Source organism: Anoplophora glabripennis, unplaced genomic scaffold (assembly GCF_000390285.2).
Source record: "Anoplophora glabripennis isolate ALB-LARVAE unplaced genomic scaffold, Agla_2.0 scaffold16, whole genome shotgun sequence".
NCBI lineage: Eukaryota > Metazoa > Arthropoda > Insecta > Coleoptera > Cerambycidae > Anoplophora > Anoplophora glabripennis.
The window spans coordinates 1,790,802-1,807,766 of record NW_019416253.1 but is presented as its reverse complement, the minus strand read 5'-3'; the positions used below and the strand labels follow the sequence as shown (position 1 = coordinate 1,807,766).

The following is a 16,965-nucleotide window of genomic DNA, read 5'->3' as shown; positions in this document are numbered from 1 at the left end:
AAGAGGCGATCTAGGAGACGAAAAATAAATAGTGAGGGGAGAATTAAGACAGAAAAAGTCAAATTGGAAGATATTAAAATTGGAGCCATAAAAAGAAGTTGATCAAGAGTACTGAGAAAATTACAGAAGAATAAATAAAAAAGGAATCCCATAAATAACAAGAACAGATCAGATATTGACGAGAGGAAGAGTAGCAGAGTACAGCACAGCTACCGTGTGGGATTGTTAAAATCCAATAAAAAAGGAGCAACCAGGAAAAATTAAGAAATCTGAAATAATATATTCATCATAAAGGTAACTAAAATATTGTTTCCATTGTCGTAGACAATTAGAAAAGAAAAAGGCCAGTAGTAGTAATCTAAGGAGGAGATTAGTAGATAGTAGGAATAAAAGAAAATTGCAACAGATAAGACAGTTCAAAGACGGAAAGGAAGGCGAGGATACAGGAAGGAGAAGACAGAAAGGACATCCACTAGTAAGAAACCACAGACAAATAGACAGCAAAGTGTAGGATAGGTAATCATAATCAAGATTTGTTTAGAATAAGAAATTAGAATTTAGGAATTTAGCTATATTAGGAAAGATAGGGATTATAGGAAAGATTGTTATCAATTGTTAATTATTGGGATAATACACAAAGTTCAAAATCAATTAAGCATTCCTAATTTTTTTAAATAGAAAGAAACAAATTTATATACCTGATAAAATATTTATAAATGTAAATAGCTTGTGAACTTACTACTGAGATTTCAAATGCTCGATAAAATTTTTTATCATTCAATTATAGTTTGAGAATATATTAATAAAAAAAAAATTATATAAAAAATATCTGTTATCTGTAAAGACTAAAAATCAAAATTACGTGTGAGATTAAAAGAGTTTGTTTGGGTAAGTATAGAATATAATTTTATAGATTTTAAGAATACTATAAAAACAATCAAAATGTAAACAATTTAAGACATTTCGAAGATAAACTTGATCTTTATAAATTGACGATAACATTAAATTTGTCAGTTCATTACAAATCTCAAACACAATTAACTTTCCATCAATATAAAAAAAAATTAATAATTATTTATAGTATTATAGTATATTTCTCTGAAAAGAAAGTTTACATTTTTTAGAGTAGATTGAAAAAAAAATTATAAAATTCATTCATTTTATGTTATGATTTTTTAAATTTCTGAAATCTTCCCTTAAATTCTATTCACCCTAACTCTGTTAATTTTAATAGTACAAGAAAAAGTCAATAGACAATTTTTATGTAGTTTTATGCTCTAAAACTTTTATAGGAAACTGTTTTTCTAACTCTTACCCCTTTTGAGTTATCTTTATTTTATCTTTTTTCGCCCTTGGCTGAGGGTTAAAAAAATATTACTGTCACTTATTATTATTATATAGGTATGTACTTCAACCTAACAAACTAACTTACATAAAAAATTCGGGCAAGTTAACCAAATTGCAATTTTTAAATCGCCTTTACGCCCATTTCAATGGACTAAAAAATGTGTATTATTTAGAGATTTAAAATACAAGTAATGACAGAAAATGTTATTTTTCCAGAGCTATAGGAACATTTTTCAGTTCGTAAATTCCATTAAGTAAATGTCAGAATAAAAAAATTGTTGCTACAAAAAAATACTTTTACAGTTTCCTTCAATATAAATTAAAAAGTGCTATTTGAACTCCTTCAACTTCCCTTGTACCCTATTTTCTTTGATTTGATGTCCTTTGAACACGATTTTTGTAGGTTGTATGCATTAAATATCAGCCACCCTAGGCAACTTGCCTTAATAGAATATACTTAGAACCTGAGGTCCCTTATACACCCTTATTTTAGTAACTGATGTCAACAAATTTCAATTTCTTTTTTTTGAACATGCACATTAATAAAATTTCGCACATCTGACAACAGGAATATTTAAGACTTACATTAATATTAACATTAACACAAACATTATTCTCCTTATGTTAGTTTGGTATGGAAAAATTAACTGTAGATGCATCTATGTTTTCCTGACCCTTACGTTGCTTAATATGCACACGCGTCTCAGCACATAAAACAAATTCTAGGTTAATTTTGCGGATTTTCCGTGAATATATACACCCTCGTTAAACTTCCATCATAAAGACTAGTTAGTGTTAAATATACCCGAGAATGTGTCACCCCAATGTAGGGGAGTTCGTGACAATACTTCTTGTATCTATATCTCACCCTCCAGTTGCTGATAATTTGGTAAATTCTGTTAGATGACTGGGGATGCCTAACTCATTCACACCATCGAATAGATCCGGTTTGTTGATGATATCATAAGCTTTGTGTATAGTGTAAGACATTGTTGGAACTTTGGAGCAAGTCTGTATGGTAAAATAATGCCCTGATTTCACTTCGCATCATCCACCGAAACCAGAAGCAATCTCCTGGAGTTTGTAGTATTCATGTACATGTGTTGAATTAATTACGAATGCAATTGTACTTGTATAATAACTCAAATGCATTGTATTTACTGGGTGTTGATAATTCCGAAATTAATTTCGCTTTCACCGATATGTTTTCCATTAAATTCTTGACAGATAATCATAAAAAATAAATTGTTAATTCCAGTTTCATGTTTCTAACTACCTTGTAATCTAAATGCGAATTAATTGTTTTGTGTCAATTTGTAAGGCTTCGATTAAACAACAAAAGAAAAATAAAACAATAGAGGCTCTAAGCTGACTGCGATAATATGTTCAAAATGGAAATAGAAGCCGCTGAAAGGATGTAATAAAAAGGGAATTGTTCTTGTCCAGCGGCTTTTCTCCTTTTTCACGCCCTGTTAATGAAATTCGGCTTCCTGAATTTTATGCGAGGGGGAGGCGTACAAAAAAGGGGAATAAAATGAAATGTTGGAATAAAAAGAGCCAGACTGAATTACAGCGAAGATTAATAGGATATCGCTTTGCCTCTGGAACCTCATCGTATGCGTAGTTGAAGAGACTAGAAATTCTGCATTTTCTATATGGTTGCATTGAAGTCAAGATTCTAAGGAAAAATTAAATCACATGATTCGTCGATTTTTTTACGTACAAAAAATTTTGAATATTGAAATAAATTGCAATACATCCTAAGCAGAGAAGTAAACGACTAGTTTGCCAGTGTTTACACCAATGTTTTGTCCAATTTTCAACAATAGGTGTTTCGAATACATTTTATTATTTATATTAAAGTCATGCAATGTGGTGTCCTCTAATAGGTAACAGCGAAATTATGATCGAATTTGAATTCGTCGTCTCAACCAACCTTCGATCCACAAAATTTGTGCGATACCTGTAAATGTGAATAAATTATTTAGAAATAATGAAATAGTTATTTACAAGGGAGATACAGGGCGACTAGGGCCTAAACAGCCCTCGGAAGCAACCTGTCGTCTGCGGGCATAATTATCCTATATCTGCCGTGGTGCATACAAAGTTTTATTTTTTATTTAGACATCTGAGTTTATATTTATTTTAAATTTAATAATTAAATGTAAGTGAAAATGAAAGCAGTTTTTCATTATATAAACGATGTATCCAAGATGTATCTATGACACCTACTTTGTTGATTTTGATAGTTTGATGTTTGATTCTGAGGAGACATATTGAAAAGGCAGAATATTCCAGCAATAGTTGCTGCTACAGCCATTAAAGCCAATGAAGGATTACTGCCTAAGAAATCTAACAGCTGTTAGTGAAATTACACGTATATTAATGGGATATTTCCAAAAACTGGTGTATATTGCCTTGTACCACTTTAAAAAAGCTTTTTTGTGTATGTAACACTAGCCTTTATAAATAAATAAATAAATAAATAAATATTTTAGTGTGTAAAATCTGCTGGTCCATTACTTATGGTACATCCTGTATAAATACTAGCAACTCATAAGTTGTATCATTATTTTTAATAATTTCCATAGGATTTAAAACTTCTAACTTTGAAATTACAACCACATTGCACCATTTCGGGCTACAAACATGGCCACCTTAACGAAAAACAAACACACCAGCACTTTGGGGCATCAAATCACTAGCGAGTTCGTTGCTCCTGAATTCGCGTTTCATTCGGGAGCAGCCACAACTCTGGTTCCAGCAGCAAAAACTGGGCCCGCCGTTTCTCGTATTCATTCCTTCTTGCGTTTACTTTATACCGCTACCGAAGCGCATCTCGATAATGAAAAACTGTTTACGCCACTGAATTCGTTACTTGCTTCTTGTCCACATAGTTTTATGCACTTGCGGTCTTCGTTTAACTGCAACCGCGAACGCATCCGACGTAAATACTAATTACCACATGCTAATGTTTGTGTTTCTGTCTGGGCCGGCATTAAAGGAAATATTAATTAACGTTTAAAATCAATAGCAAATTAATAAACAGGGAATGAAATTGCTATTAACGTTGATTAATTAGCATGGGTTTGATTAATCGTCAGAATCAGAAGGGAGCTGAAATTTGCACTTCGTTGATGCTGTTCATATTAACTCTGGTAAAGTAATAAATTCTTACCTATATTTAAGTTAATTCTACATCAGACGAAATACAGGATATTAATTTGAATCGTTGTTCTGTGTAGTAATTTCAATACATCAGGCATGTTTTTTATTTTGGAGTAGGTAATTAGCAAAAGAGCAGAGTCCTAAGAAAAGGTCCACAGCAGATTGGTGCCAAGGACGAGATACTTATACCTGCGAGGGCTCCACACCAAGACGACTTTCCAGCGATCGTTCGCCCCGACAATACTTATTTCTTACAAACTTTGTTTTCAATAAAAATACTTTTGTTTGACCGTTGAAAGAGAGTTTTATTCTTCTGCACACCAAAAGCAACCCTCACTCCCGATATCAACATTTGGAAATCTTGTCTGTGGAGTTAGATATCATTTGCATATGCACTTAGATTTCTGGTATCGAAGAACATTATTTCATTTCATTTGATTAGATTAAAAACATTCGTTTGAATTAGCTTTACGATAGAGTAAAAATATGAAATCTAATAATAAAACATATGTTTAAAAAAGGATGAAAGATTAAGTTATGAATTGGTTGGTTAAGAGATGGATATAATCAGTAGAGTCTGATCTATCTAGCCTTTAGTGATTCTAGTATAAGAAAATTATTTAACTGGGAATATTTTTTAAGTAAAATAGTTCGGACATCATAGAAAGATAATCTGGAACACTGTTTCTAATATTTTGCAAATTTTGTGAGAAAAATTTGAAATAAAATAACTAAAAATATCCCTTAATCATAATAGCATTCCTACATATGGACTTGCGACATTCACGAAAGTTTGAATGTATTTTACACACATATGTCATATGGTAATTAGATCATACTTTAGAAATGCCGTTTTTTTTAATGTAATGCAATGCCACCAGAACTAAATTTTGGTTTACAATATCATGACTACATCAGCCAGCCGTATTTATTTAAAAGACGATTATACCAAGAGATTTTCTGTGGAATTTACTATGTTTACCTATGAATGCTCCAAAGTTGTGGATAAACAAAATATTGATATGCTTCGAAAATTGAAGCGGTAAGGTACCTACTGTTGGTTTTTTAACGATAACTTCCTTAATTTTAAAACTATTAAGGCGATTCAAAATTTGAACATTTTTTGACGCGTTGTTTTTGAGATTTTTTAGGTTAAAGGGCTTGAAGAACATAACCTTTTCTAAATCTAAACTTTTGTACTTTTGAATATTTTTCGTATCTCTTTTTTTTTCAATCAAAACGTAATATTTTCAAAAATATGCACATAAATAATGTAAATTGTAGGGATTACCTTTAATTTTAAGTCTCGTGAAAAATTCATCAGTTTTTGTACTACTTTTCCGAAAAAGCGAATTAACAGTTTTATTTTGATCATAACTCTGTTAATTTTTATGCTAAAGTCTGGTTCATTTTAAAGATGTTTACAAGTACTTACTTTAAAAAATGTTATGTGCATTTTTCTTGAAAAATATAATTTTTTTTAGTTATTTTACGTTAAATGCTTCCAATTTAGTTTCTAAATGAAATGATCTTCAACCAGCTGTATCTTAACAGCTATTGCACCTACATGAATGATAAAAAAACTCAATCTTTTTCTTTTTCTATAAGCTTCATTTGCTTCGTGATGTTCTTTCTCATAGAATATCTATTTTCCGAGTTATTCGAGAAAAACAACTGAAAAACATCTTTTTTAATAAAAAATGTATATTTTCAATCACCAAATAACTCAGAAAATATTGACTTGTCGAAAACTGTTCATAAGATACTTTTTGCTTAAAATTGATTGTTTTACCGATTCCTGGGTTTATTTTCAATATTTTATTCTTCACCCCGTAGAAGGGGTGGCTTCCACCACCTGGGCAAAAGCGTTCATCGGCACTATATAACTTTTGTTTCTTGAGCTATTTTCTACTTCAGTCCAAGCTTCACGTCAATCGGTTCTATCCGAAAGAATTGGGAGGGGAAACACTTGGTTCCCTGGACTATAAACCCTTAATATTTATTAGTTCTGTGTACAGTAAAAAATTACTATTAAAAACTAACGTTTCTCTCAGCAACCACAAGTGTCGGAACAGAGCAGATACGTTATGCAAATTACGTTCTCACGGTGTTGTTTGTACAAAAGTATACGTAATGTGGGGAAATTTTCATATAACGCCAATTTAGCAAACAATGATCTCACAGAATCATAATACTAGTTTATGGTATACAGTTTCTTCCCCACAACAATTGTTTGATAATATAAATGAATCACTGCTTGCCTATAAAAATATATTTTCGTGCTTTGAGTTTGTAACACATATTTTGCTTCATGATTAAACTGAAAACAGACAAATTTTATGTTTGTTAACGATAATAGTAACTTTTTTTGAAGAAAATCCTTAATTCGACATAATAAAGTATACTAATTTTATACCATAAGTCACTTAAAAATGAGCAAGAAACCTCTGTAAATCATTTGTTGAGTGGTATGATGTTCAACTCCACAATTTTCACGTTAAAATTAGATGATGATGAACTAGAAAGCGCCTTAAAATAATAAACACACTTCTTTGTGTTCGTTGTATCGGTAGCGGGTATATCTGTGACTAAAATGTTGATACCAAAATATCTCGTCATTATGAAAAAATACATATGTCTCCTTAATTCTTACTAATAACACACTATATTTTGTTATTATATATTATTTTTTATACTGCCATATAAAAAGTATTGTTTTCAATAAATTTATGTAGAATTATATACGGCAAATAATTTGAAACCCTAAATTTTTTTTTATTCTGTTATTATTATTGTTTGAAGTTATTTGATAATTTTTTTAGAGAAAGCGTTTGATTCTGTTTGAGTCAGCTTAACACCTTTACAGTAAAGTAAAAAAATAATTATATTAAAAACGAATATTCACTTTTTTATAAGAGAAATGTTCCAAAGTAGGAACTACTTAAAAACATGTAAAAAAATTGTTCTACGTTAATTGTACTAGATTATTGGTTTCGTCCATGCTATTGAATACTATATCTGTACGACTATGTACTAGTAAAAGAGGTTGATGTATAGACTGTTTTAGAACCTCTGATTTACGGTAAAACTAAAATACGCCATCTGAAAATATCAATACGGATCTACTTAAGTATGCCAAATGTAATTTATCACACATATCAAACTGCAAAATGATATCCATGCCCATTATTCGAAGAAAATAGGACGTATCGCAAACTTAACATGTCAGAAGTGATACATTTCCTCGATATTTTCGAAATAAAGGCGATCTAATCCTGTAACGCGCGACATAACATGACAGAATTGTTTCATCTCGATCGCTGCGATCCGTTTCTTTTATTTTTATGTCACGGTGACAGGAAGCTCGAGCCAAATATAAAGCGGGAGACAAATTTAACGTTTTTGCTTGATTGTACAGTCGTGGACAAAAAAGTGTACTTTAGAGTGAAAGCTTACTATGGTCCGTAGCTGTAGATAATCTTATGTTCCTATAAAATGTACTATTATTGACTATAAAAAAATGCTAAATTTATGATACCTACTTTGTATGCTTGCTGTGTATGCCTAGCACGCTCTCGTAGGTACATATACATTATCTAGTAATTACTTCCGTTGTAAGAGCTCACCCGGAAGTTCAAGGCAGCGCTACGTAATACCATTATTCTTGAGGACAACACCGAGTATGGTTAATATTTAATCTTTATATACACCGTCTATTTCGCGCTGGTGTAATTCATGTAACTAACAAGTTTTGTGCAAGTGCGTATTTTTTTAAAACAATATTGTTGCCGTTTTAAGGGAACGTAAATTTTTATTGTTTGAGTTCTAAATACGTCAAATCTATACAGGTGATCAAAAATTAGGGTTGTAAGAAAAATTTATGTGAACACTGGCATAAAAAGTATTAATAAAAAAGATAGGTGTTTAAATTCATTAAAAATTTTGTATTACACCTTGGTTAGGAGTAAGCTTGAATACGGATCAATTATTTTTGCCAATTTATCAGTGTCACATTGATAGTATAGAATTTGTTCAGAAACGGTTTTAAAATACATTTCTTTTAAGGAAGATGGCATCTATCCCGCCAGGGGTATTGATAATCAAATATTATTGGACAGATTTGATATTATTTCTCTTGATCGGCGACGGATATGGTTAATTATATAATTTTTGTATAATTTAATACATAATAACGTAAATTGTAGTACTCTCCTTAGTAAGATACAGTTTTTAGTACCGCGTGCTGGTTCAAGATATAGCCAAACTTTTAACTCTGATAGGCCTAGAACTAATATTTTACTTAAAGCACCTATTTATAATGCATGTAATCATTTTAATAAAATCTGTAATTACCTACTGTGATATTAATTTTTCATCACTGAATACAATAAAACACGTTGTTTACAACAACGAGCAACTCTAGATATACCTAGTTATTGAATTTTTTTTCTACTTTTCTCTTATACAGAACAGATTTTGTAAAAATAAACTCAGTAGTTTTGTTGTGATTATAAGTGTACTATATTATTATTATTTATTTGCTATGTATTCCCTGTAATTGGGTTTACCCGTTGGAAATAAATGACATTATTACCTATTATTATCATATGTCAAAGAGATCTTGGGCAATATCTCGGATACCACAAATTAAACACGCTACATTACATATGAAATATTTTTTTGTTCAAAATCATATTATTTATTGCCTTTTTCATTTCGCAAAATAGAGTTCGACGCGATAAATGTACACATATACAGGGTGAGTCAGTCATAATGTCATTAATTTTAAGGGAAGGTAGGGAAAAATGAGTAGAATACGAATAGGTATACGATTTAAAAAATTTAAACTGCATATTTGCTCTGAAAAAAATTCAAATCATTATTTAAAACCCTTTTCGGACTGCTGACCCATAGAGGTTTATCGAGAGTGAATCCTGACCTACCGCATTATTCGGTCATTAATCTAGTTTTTACTGCGTTTTTAATGCGTATGAACGACAAGGAATACATATATCTATTTATGTAGAATGAATAGGATATTGTTTACATTTTAAATATTAACAGGTATTATTTATTTGTTAATAAAAACAAATGTATTAGGATAATAATTGTTTTCGAATGTTGGGGAATATTTAGTATTTTTAGTATTGTTAACGTTATCACTATGTTTTATAATTGAATATGAGTTTTCAGTGTTATGATCAATTAATTATTCTGTTTGTAGTACGTAGGTAAGTCTTAGTGATTTATTGATTTTATAAAAAGTAGTATGGTAACTATTTAAAATGCCAGTACAGCTAAAACAACAGACATCCGTTCATAGGACTTTGTTAATAAAGTTGGGATCCGCTTGCACAATGATTTTGAAACCGATTGCAAAATTCAAAACGACTGGGGAAATCAGCTGTTTCGCTTCAACGTTCAAACGCTCTGCGGTCAGCGTTCCCGGTCAGAAAATATAATGTAAAGTAGGAAGTCGAACTAACGGGAGTTAAGGTTTAATTTGCTTAACTTTTAAAAGGTTGAGTAATTTTTTTTCGATTTTCTACATTTATTAGGTTTTCCGAGTGGTTAAAAATAATGACATTATGACTAAATCACCCTGTATATTTCCAGTCTTTTACATTAATTTATTTTCCTTGCTAAATAAAACGCGTTTTAAAATATGTCTATTAAAAAAACGTCGATTTCACAAAATTTGCTTCCTTTTAGAATTGCGTCCAGTGACCGCCCCCTTTTTTATCGTTTCACATGAAACGAAAGCTTCAACAGCATACCATAAATCCCTGAGGATTGTTTTGTAAACAGCCCTTTGTTCTTAGGGCTGAAAAATGTGAAATAAAAATGAGGTCAACAGGAGGCCCCTATGCTGTGAACGCCACAGAAAATGTATGTTAAGCATTACAGCGCCAGTTTATGACATGTGAGTTGTTGATGAATTGATATACAGGGTGTCTCAAAAATGCCCGAGTCCCCGCTCCCTATAACTTTCTAGGATTGTGTCCTATGAAAAAAAAATCTAGTAAAGTTGTAGGATATCAAGAAAGTAACATGCGGATGACCTTGGATTGACCTTGACTTTAAGCTTCAAGGTTCACTTGCAATATTAAATGAAACACCGTCCTTGCAGGTTATTTGGAGGTCAAAGTCATTTTTCTCCGAGTAATCCGAGATCGAATTGTAGGATCAACTGTTTCATGCAAAATTTGCAGGATTTTCAATGACAAGTTCGATAGTAACCTTGAGTTTGACCTTCACCACAAAATGCAAGGTCAAATTTCAGAAACGTTTTGTCGGAATGTGAGACCAATGAATTTTCCGGGTATGTTCTTGCAAATCACGTGAATCATAAACTTTTTTCAATTATTTAGCTTCACACTTCAATTTTGTCGAGTTATCTAGGGATAAATTTTGGCTCTCTATCGATTGCCGGCATGAAACATATGGTTTTCCATTTAATATTTGTAATATGATCTTGGTATTACCTTGAAATGTAATGTCAAGGTCACAGTCGATGTCACCAGCATATTCCGATAGTGTACAATATTTCTCTGAAACTTTTTTTGACAGGATTTAATCCTGAAAAGTTATCGGGGATTCGGGTCTTTTTGGGACACTCTGTATGAGTTTACTGTTACGTTTAAAAAAATTGCAGATTAAAGGATATAATAATTTTTAGCGTTTTAGAGAACACTGTTTCCGATAAAAATAAACTAATTAGTGTTGTATAAGTACTTTTAAATTTCTGAATGTATTTCCATGTGTTTACGAACTTGGAGATAATATTGGAGAGCACTGCTGCCTATGTTTATAAGGTGTTTACACAAATCCGTATACATAAAGACGAGCAATTAACTTACAGTTTTTCATTAATGTCTCAATATGTTATCACCATGTCCATTATTTCATCGTTGTGGTTCATTTTAGCATGTTTATTCACACTTATTAAGACACACACACATAGACCTCAGATAAATTGTCTTTCTGCAGAAACAAACACAGTTAAAAGTAAAAATCCAGGAAAATAAATCTTCACTTCACTATTTATTCACCAATAATTTTGCTTTTGCAAGCTCAATAAAAATCGCACTTTTCCGCAATGTAAACTGAACAGACGATAATTTTTGAAACCAAAAAAAATTATAGTAGGATGAAACCCATTGGAAAAGAAAGAGAATATAACAAAAGTAAAAATAATTTACGGGCGATCTGAGGTCGGGAAGGGGAAGGGGGTGAGTGTTTAAGGGTAAAAAACGGTATCCCTTGATTTCCGGAAAACTACAAGTCTTATGGAAAAAAGTTAAATGGCAAAGTTGTAGGTAATAAAAAGATCTACAACTTTTGTATTTACACTTTTTTCACATAACCTCAAAATTTATGTGAAAAATTTAAATAACCATGTTTTTGGTTTTTTATTTTTATCTTTTACAAAAACATTTTTTTTTCACGAAATTTGGTGAAAACACCTATTTATGTCCCAAACACGCTGTAATTTTTTTGATTTGAAATATTTATTTTTTCACCTTATTTTTACTTAATATCGAAAAAGCACCCTAATTTTCAATCGAAAATTCTCACGTCAAAATATCTGCTTTTTTAAAAACGTCGTTGGGCTTTTTCTTCGTTGAAATCTCTACTTTCTGATGGTGTAAAAAAAATATACACTACTATGGTAAGTTTTCCTTTCATTTTTGTTATATTCTCTTCATTTTCCAATGGGTTTCATCCTACTATAATTTTTTTTCACTTTTTACCATTTTTGAAGGCATAAGTACTGGTCTAGAAGTGGAATTGATGAAAATAAGTTCTCACAATTTTGAGTACTAACATATTTGTTATTATAGTATTCACTTATCATTTAAAAATCCTTTCCAAGTTTGCAAGCACATAAATAATTATACATATTCAATCTAGATTTTGCTGATAGTTGTTTGCTATGCATTTGGCAACACTAAATATTTAATTTCCTATACAAGTTCAACTCATTGCGATGCAATCGATTATTTAATTCATTGTCCAAGCTACATTCATAGTTGTAGAGTATTGGAATAACCACAACTAGGGGAATAAACAAAGGTTTTCTGTCGCGTTCCGACAGGGAGAAAATTAAATGAAGATTAAATCAGCTTGTGGAAAAAGCACTCAAAATATTGGTATAGTTTGTTGACCCTAATATACAGGGTGTCTCATAATTAGCTGCCAACCCTGAACAGGCCGATGCTATGATCAAAACTAAGTAAAAAAGTTCATATGAACATGGGTCCGGAAAAGCTTCCTAAGGGCACAGGGACCCATTGAAGAGGGAGGAAAGTAAAATCATTTTTTTGCAATATCTCTCAATCGCGTTGTGATAAATGAATGAAAAAAAAATTTTTTGTTTAAATTTAATCTAATTTTAATAAAATAATAATAATAAAAAATTAAATTAAATAAAAATTAACCCTTTAAATGGAAAAGAGAGGAAAGGAGAATTATTATTATTATTTTTTGTTTAAATTACTATGAAATTGACCAAAGTGGGATTAATTCAAGAGCGATTTTCTCAGAAACCGTTAAAGATAACGATTTGAAACAAGAGTATCTTTTTAACGTAAAACAGTTCGGGAAAACGGAATTTGCTGTCCAATTTGTTAAAAAGTCTAAGATGAAAAAGTTACACACGCAAAGTACCAAGGGCCCCCCCGTACCCACCCCAATGGACCTTGTGGAAATAAATGGATTAGTCCATCAAATTGCTCATCAAAATTTAGCTGTGTATACCAAATTTCATTCATTTATCACAACGCTATTGAGATATTGCAAAAAAATGATTTCCATTCCTCCCTCTTCAATGGGTCCCTGTACCCTTAGGAAGCATTTCCGGACCCATGTTCATATGAACTTTTTTACTTAGTTTTGATCATAAAATCGGCCTCTTCAGAGTTGGCAGCTAATTATGAGACACCCTGTATAATTTATGTTCGGACAATAATAATTTTGAAAATTCAAAGATATTCCTAGATGTTTTGCTTATATAGTAAATTAATTTTTGTGAATGATTTGTTGTCGACAAGAATTTTACTCAAATTTAAAAATAAATATTAATACAAATTGTATTGACAGATTTTAAAAAGTGTTTTGGCACTTAATATTATTTTCAAAGTGCAAGGTTAAAATACGTGACTATCGCTTCACCTGACATATTTTCTCCGTCGACTCTTAATACAATTGATTACCTCTCTTAATAATTTATAGTTTCATTAAACAAGTGCAGCCAATATAAACTGCTGACTTCATTTCTGTGAAAGTATGATTTCAGTTATAGGCCTATAAATTCTTCAGTGGAAATCGAGTAAATTTTTTTACGGATATAACGCACCCAAATAGAATTTTAATTCAATTTAATTATTCAAGTAACTGATTTTGTTATTACGTATAACATCTGTGTATAATACTTTTTTATTGGGATGTTCATTAAAACTTACGTTCTCATGATTGTTTAGAAAGGACAAAGCGTAATTGCTTGATTTCCGTGTTAAAATCGCATATAAATATCCTAGATAAATAAAAATATTTGGATGGAATTTGTTATTCACATGTGGTGACTAACGTAAACTTTGATAAAGTTTGTTTCATTGATTGTTTACAAATGAATTAATTATATAGTCAGTTATTTAGACTGGTAAATTTTGAGTTGAATATATTGTTTACCTTTTGTATTTACTTTAGGGAAAAATTCAAAAAACATTTAAAGGGTTTTTAAATTACTGTGCACTTAGAGGACTTTTAAGAAACAGTTGAAGTATGTTGTGTAATGTTAGTTTTTTAACAGCTGTAAAGTCAATAATTTATATGACAAAAATGTACAAAATCCAGTTTAGGTCATTTTTAAGCATTTGGTGAAAATTTACATAGACTGCATACCTATTTTTCATTGTGTATACCAAACCTTTGATATGAAGAAACACCTTTTGTTAAATTTGTCAAACCTCCACTTTTTCTACTTTTATTAATTAGCAAAATAAGTCTCATTTATTTTACACCTTATTAAATAGCAATTTTGGTAGAAACGCGACGTTATTCTTTTTTATTTAATCTGAAAGTCAGCTATTTCGAAGGCCATTAAATGTAAAGTCAAACACCTGAAGAAAATTATACCAAGTGAACCATTTTTTACGTTACATTTTGAAAACTTAAATCCTACCAAACATTTTAAATTCGTATGGAACACCCCGTGTAGGCATTGTAGGGCTTACAGTTTTAATTGTCTCAAATATTTGCGGTTTTCTTACATTCTTAAGAATATTTAACGTAATATTCTTGAGAATGTAAGAAAACCGCAAATATCTGAGAAAATTGAAACTGTAACACTTACAGTGCCTATATCGGTGAAAAGAGAATTTGATTTTTTATATTATGGTGCAAAAAATACAGGGTGTTCCATTTGAATTTAAAAAGTTTTGTCGGTTTTAAGTTTTCGAAATGTAACGTAAAAAATGGTTCACTTGGTATAATTTCCTTGAGATGATTTTAATAGTGAAAGGTAGTGCATCTTATATTCTGTTTGTATTCCGAAAAGCAAGTGGAAGCTTCCAGAACTAAGAAAATTATAGGGAATTTTCGAAACGCGAAACGATCTGTCAAAATTTTTACAAAACCTCGATTATCTCGAAAACGCTTAAACTTAGTTGAAGTTTAAGTTAAATTTAGGAAGCTCTAACATTTTTGACTTATTTTTAATTTAACTTGTCGATAATGCAATAATATACAGGATGTTCCCTCACTACAGGGATCTCGGAAACGGTAAGAGATACGAAATAGTTTAAATGGGACAAAGTTGCATAATCAGGGGACCAACATTATGTCTCTAAAAAATCAAGGCTAACATGATTAATTTTCGAAATATTTGAAGAAATCGAAATTTTGGAAATCTTTTTTTTTTTCATTTCAAGCTTGTTTGGGGTGATATTGAAGAAAGAAGAACACTTTCTCATGGCAACTTTTTGCCCTCTATCGAATGAAAAAATCAGTTTTTATATGTAACGTTTCGTCTCTCCAGGACCATCATCAACTTCATTTTTTTAAATACGACCGTGAAATTTCATTACATTTTTTACAAGGCAATACTGTACTGTCTCAGCCCGAACCAGATTCAGACGTTTTGTCTCGAAAATATCATCTTCAATGTATTTGTTCCAATATCTAATTTTTTTATTTACATGTTTATTGAATTATCGTACACTTTAAGTGTCGATAGACCCTCTGAAATCCACCTAGTTATATAAACTGTTACCATCACACGTTACAATAAAATATTATTAGAGTTTTAGTATTTAAAATTTAGATGAATTTGGAACGAATACATACATTGAAGATGGTTCTTTCGAGACAAAACGTCTGAATTTGTTTCGGGCTGAGGCAGTACGAGTACAAATGAAGTTGATGATGGTCCTGGAGAGACGAAACGTTACATATAAAAATTGATTATGCCATTCGATAGAGGGCAAAAAGTTACCATGATAGTGTTCTTCTTTTTTCAATATCACCTCAAACAAGGCTGAAATGAAACAAAATTGGATTTCCAAATTTTCGTTTGTTTTCAAATATTTCGAAAACTAATCATGTTAGCCTTGATTTTTTAGAGGCATAATGTTGGTCTCCTGATTATGCAACTTTACTCCTATTGAAGCTACTTCGTATCTCTTACTGTTTCCCAGATCCCTGTATAGTGAGAAGCGAATTTGTGTGTTCCATTTAAAATAACGAAGTTGACATCTACTTCCGGCATAACTGGAAGTGCTACTTTACTAAGAGATAAACCCCGGAAGCAAAATTTCAGTCATATTGTTTGGTTTCTCTGAAACGTTTAATAAGACACTTACCCTGTACATAGACAAGAGAAATTTGTTTTTTATTCAGCGCTAAAATTCAGAAATTTCAATTGAGCGACTCTAGAACTGTTCACAGAAATACCTACGTTATTTATATTAAATATAAATTCGCCTTGTGCATTATAAAACGTATTACCAGTCACTGTTTTGTAAACAGGTAAAGTTCAAATATTGCAATAATCACGGATCACCTTGTAAATCGCTTCATGCGTACGCTGCATGCAATTTAAATAACCGCTGTTATTAGTGCCCAAATAAAAAAACGCTCACAACCCGTTACCGGAAGTCGGGGCAATTTGTTTAAATCCGCAGCGCTCGGGCCTTATACCGACACACATGCGACACACATTACCAGCGAAACCGCGGACTCAAATCTCGATTCATTCAAATTACGCATCTCCGCTCGAGAGTGCACCGCGCGCCTTGCAACAAAACATCCTCGCATCGCAACAACAACAACAATCGTCTTACGTGAGATCCGTGCGTCCAGCGTCCATCCTGTCAGCCTGATGGCGGACGGCCAGTTTGGAACACATCAACGAGAAACGGAACGAGAACGGTGCACTATCCCGCCGATGGA

The 16,965-nt window shown here is 31.5% G+C and overlaps 1 protein-coding gene across 2 annotated transcripts in view; it reads right to left on the bottom strand.

Annotated features, from left to right (window-relative positions):
- The window catches only part of LOC108914143 (cytochrome b reductase 1), a 135,984-nt gene extending 119,019 nt beyond the window's left edge, over positions 1-16,965 (bottom strand). For both annotated transcript variants that reach the window (XM_018719881.1, XM_018719873.1), the window contains exon 1: positions 16,857-16,965. The gene's annotated coding sequence lies outside the window, so the exon portion shown is untranslated. The remainder of the gene's footprint in view (positions 1-16,856) is intronic.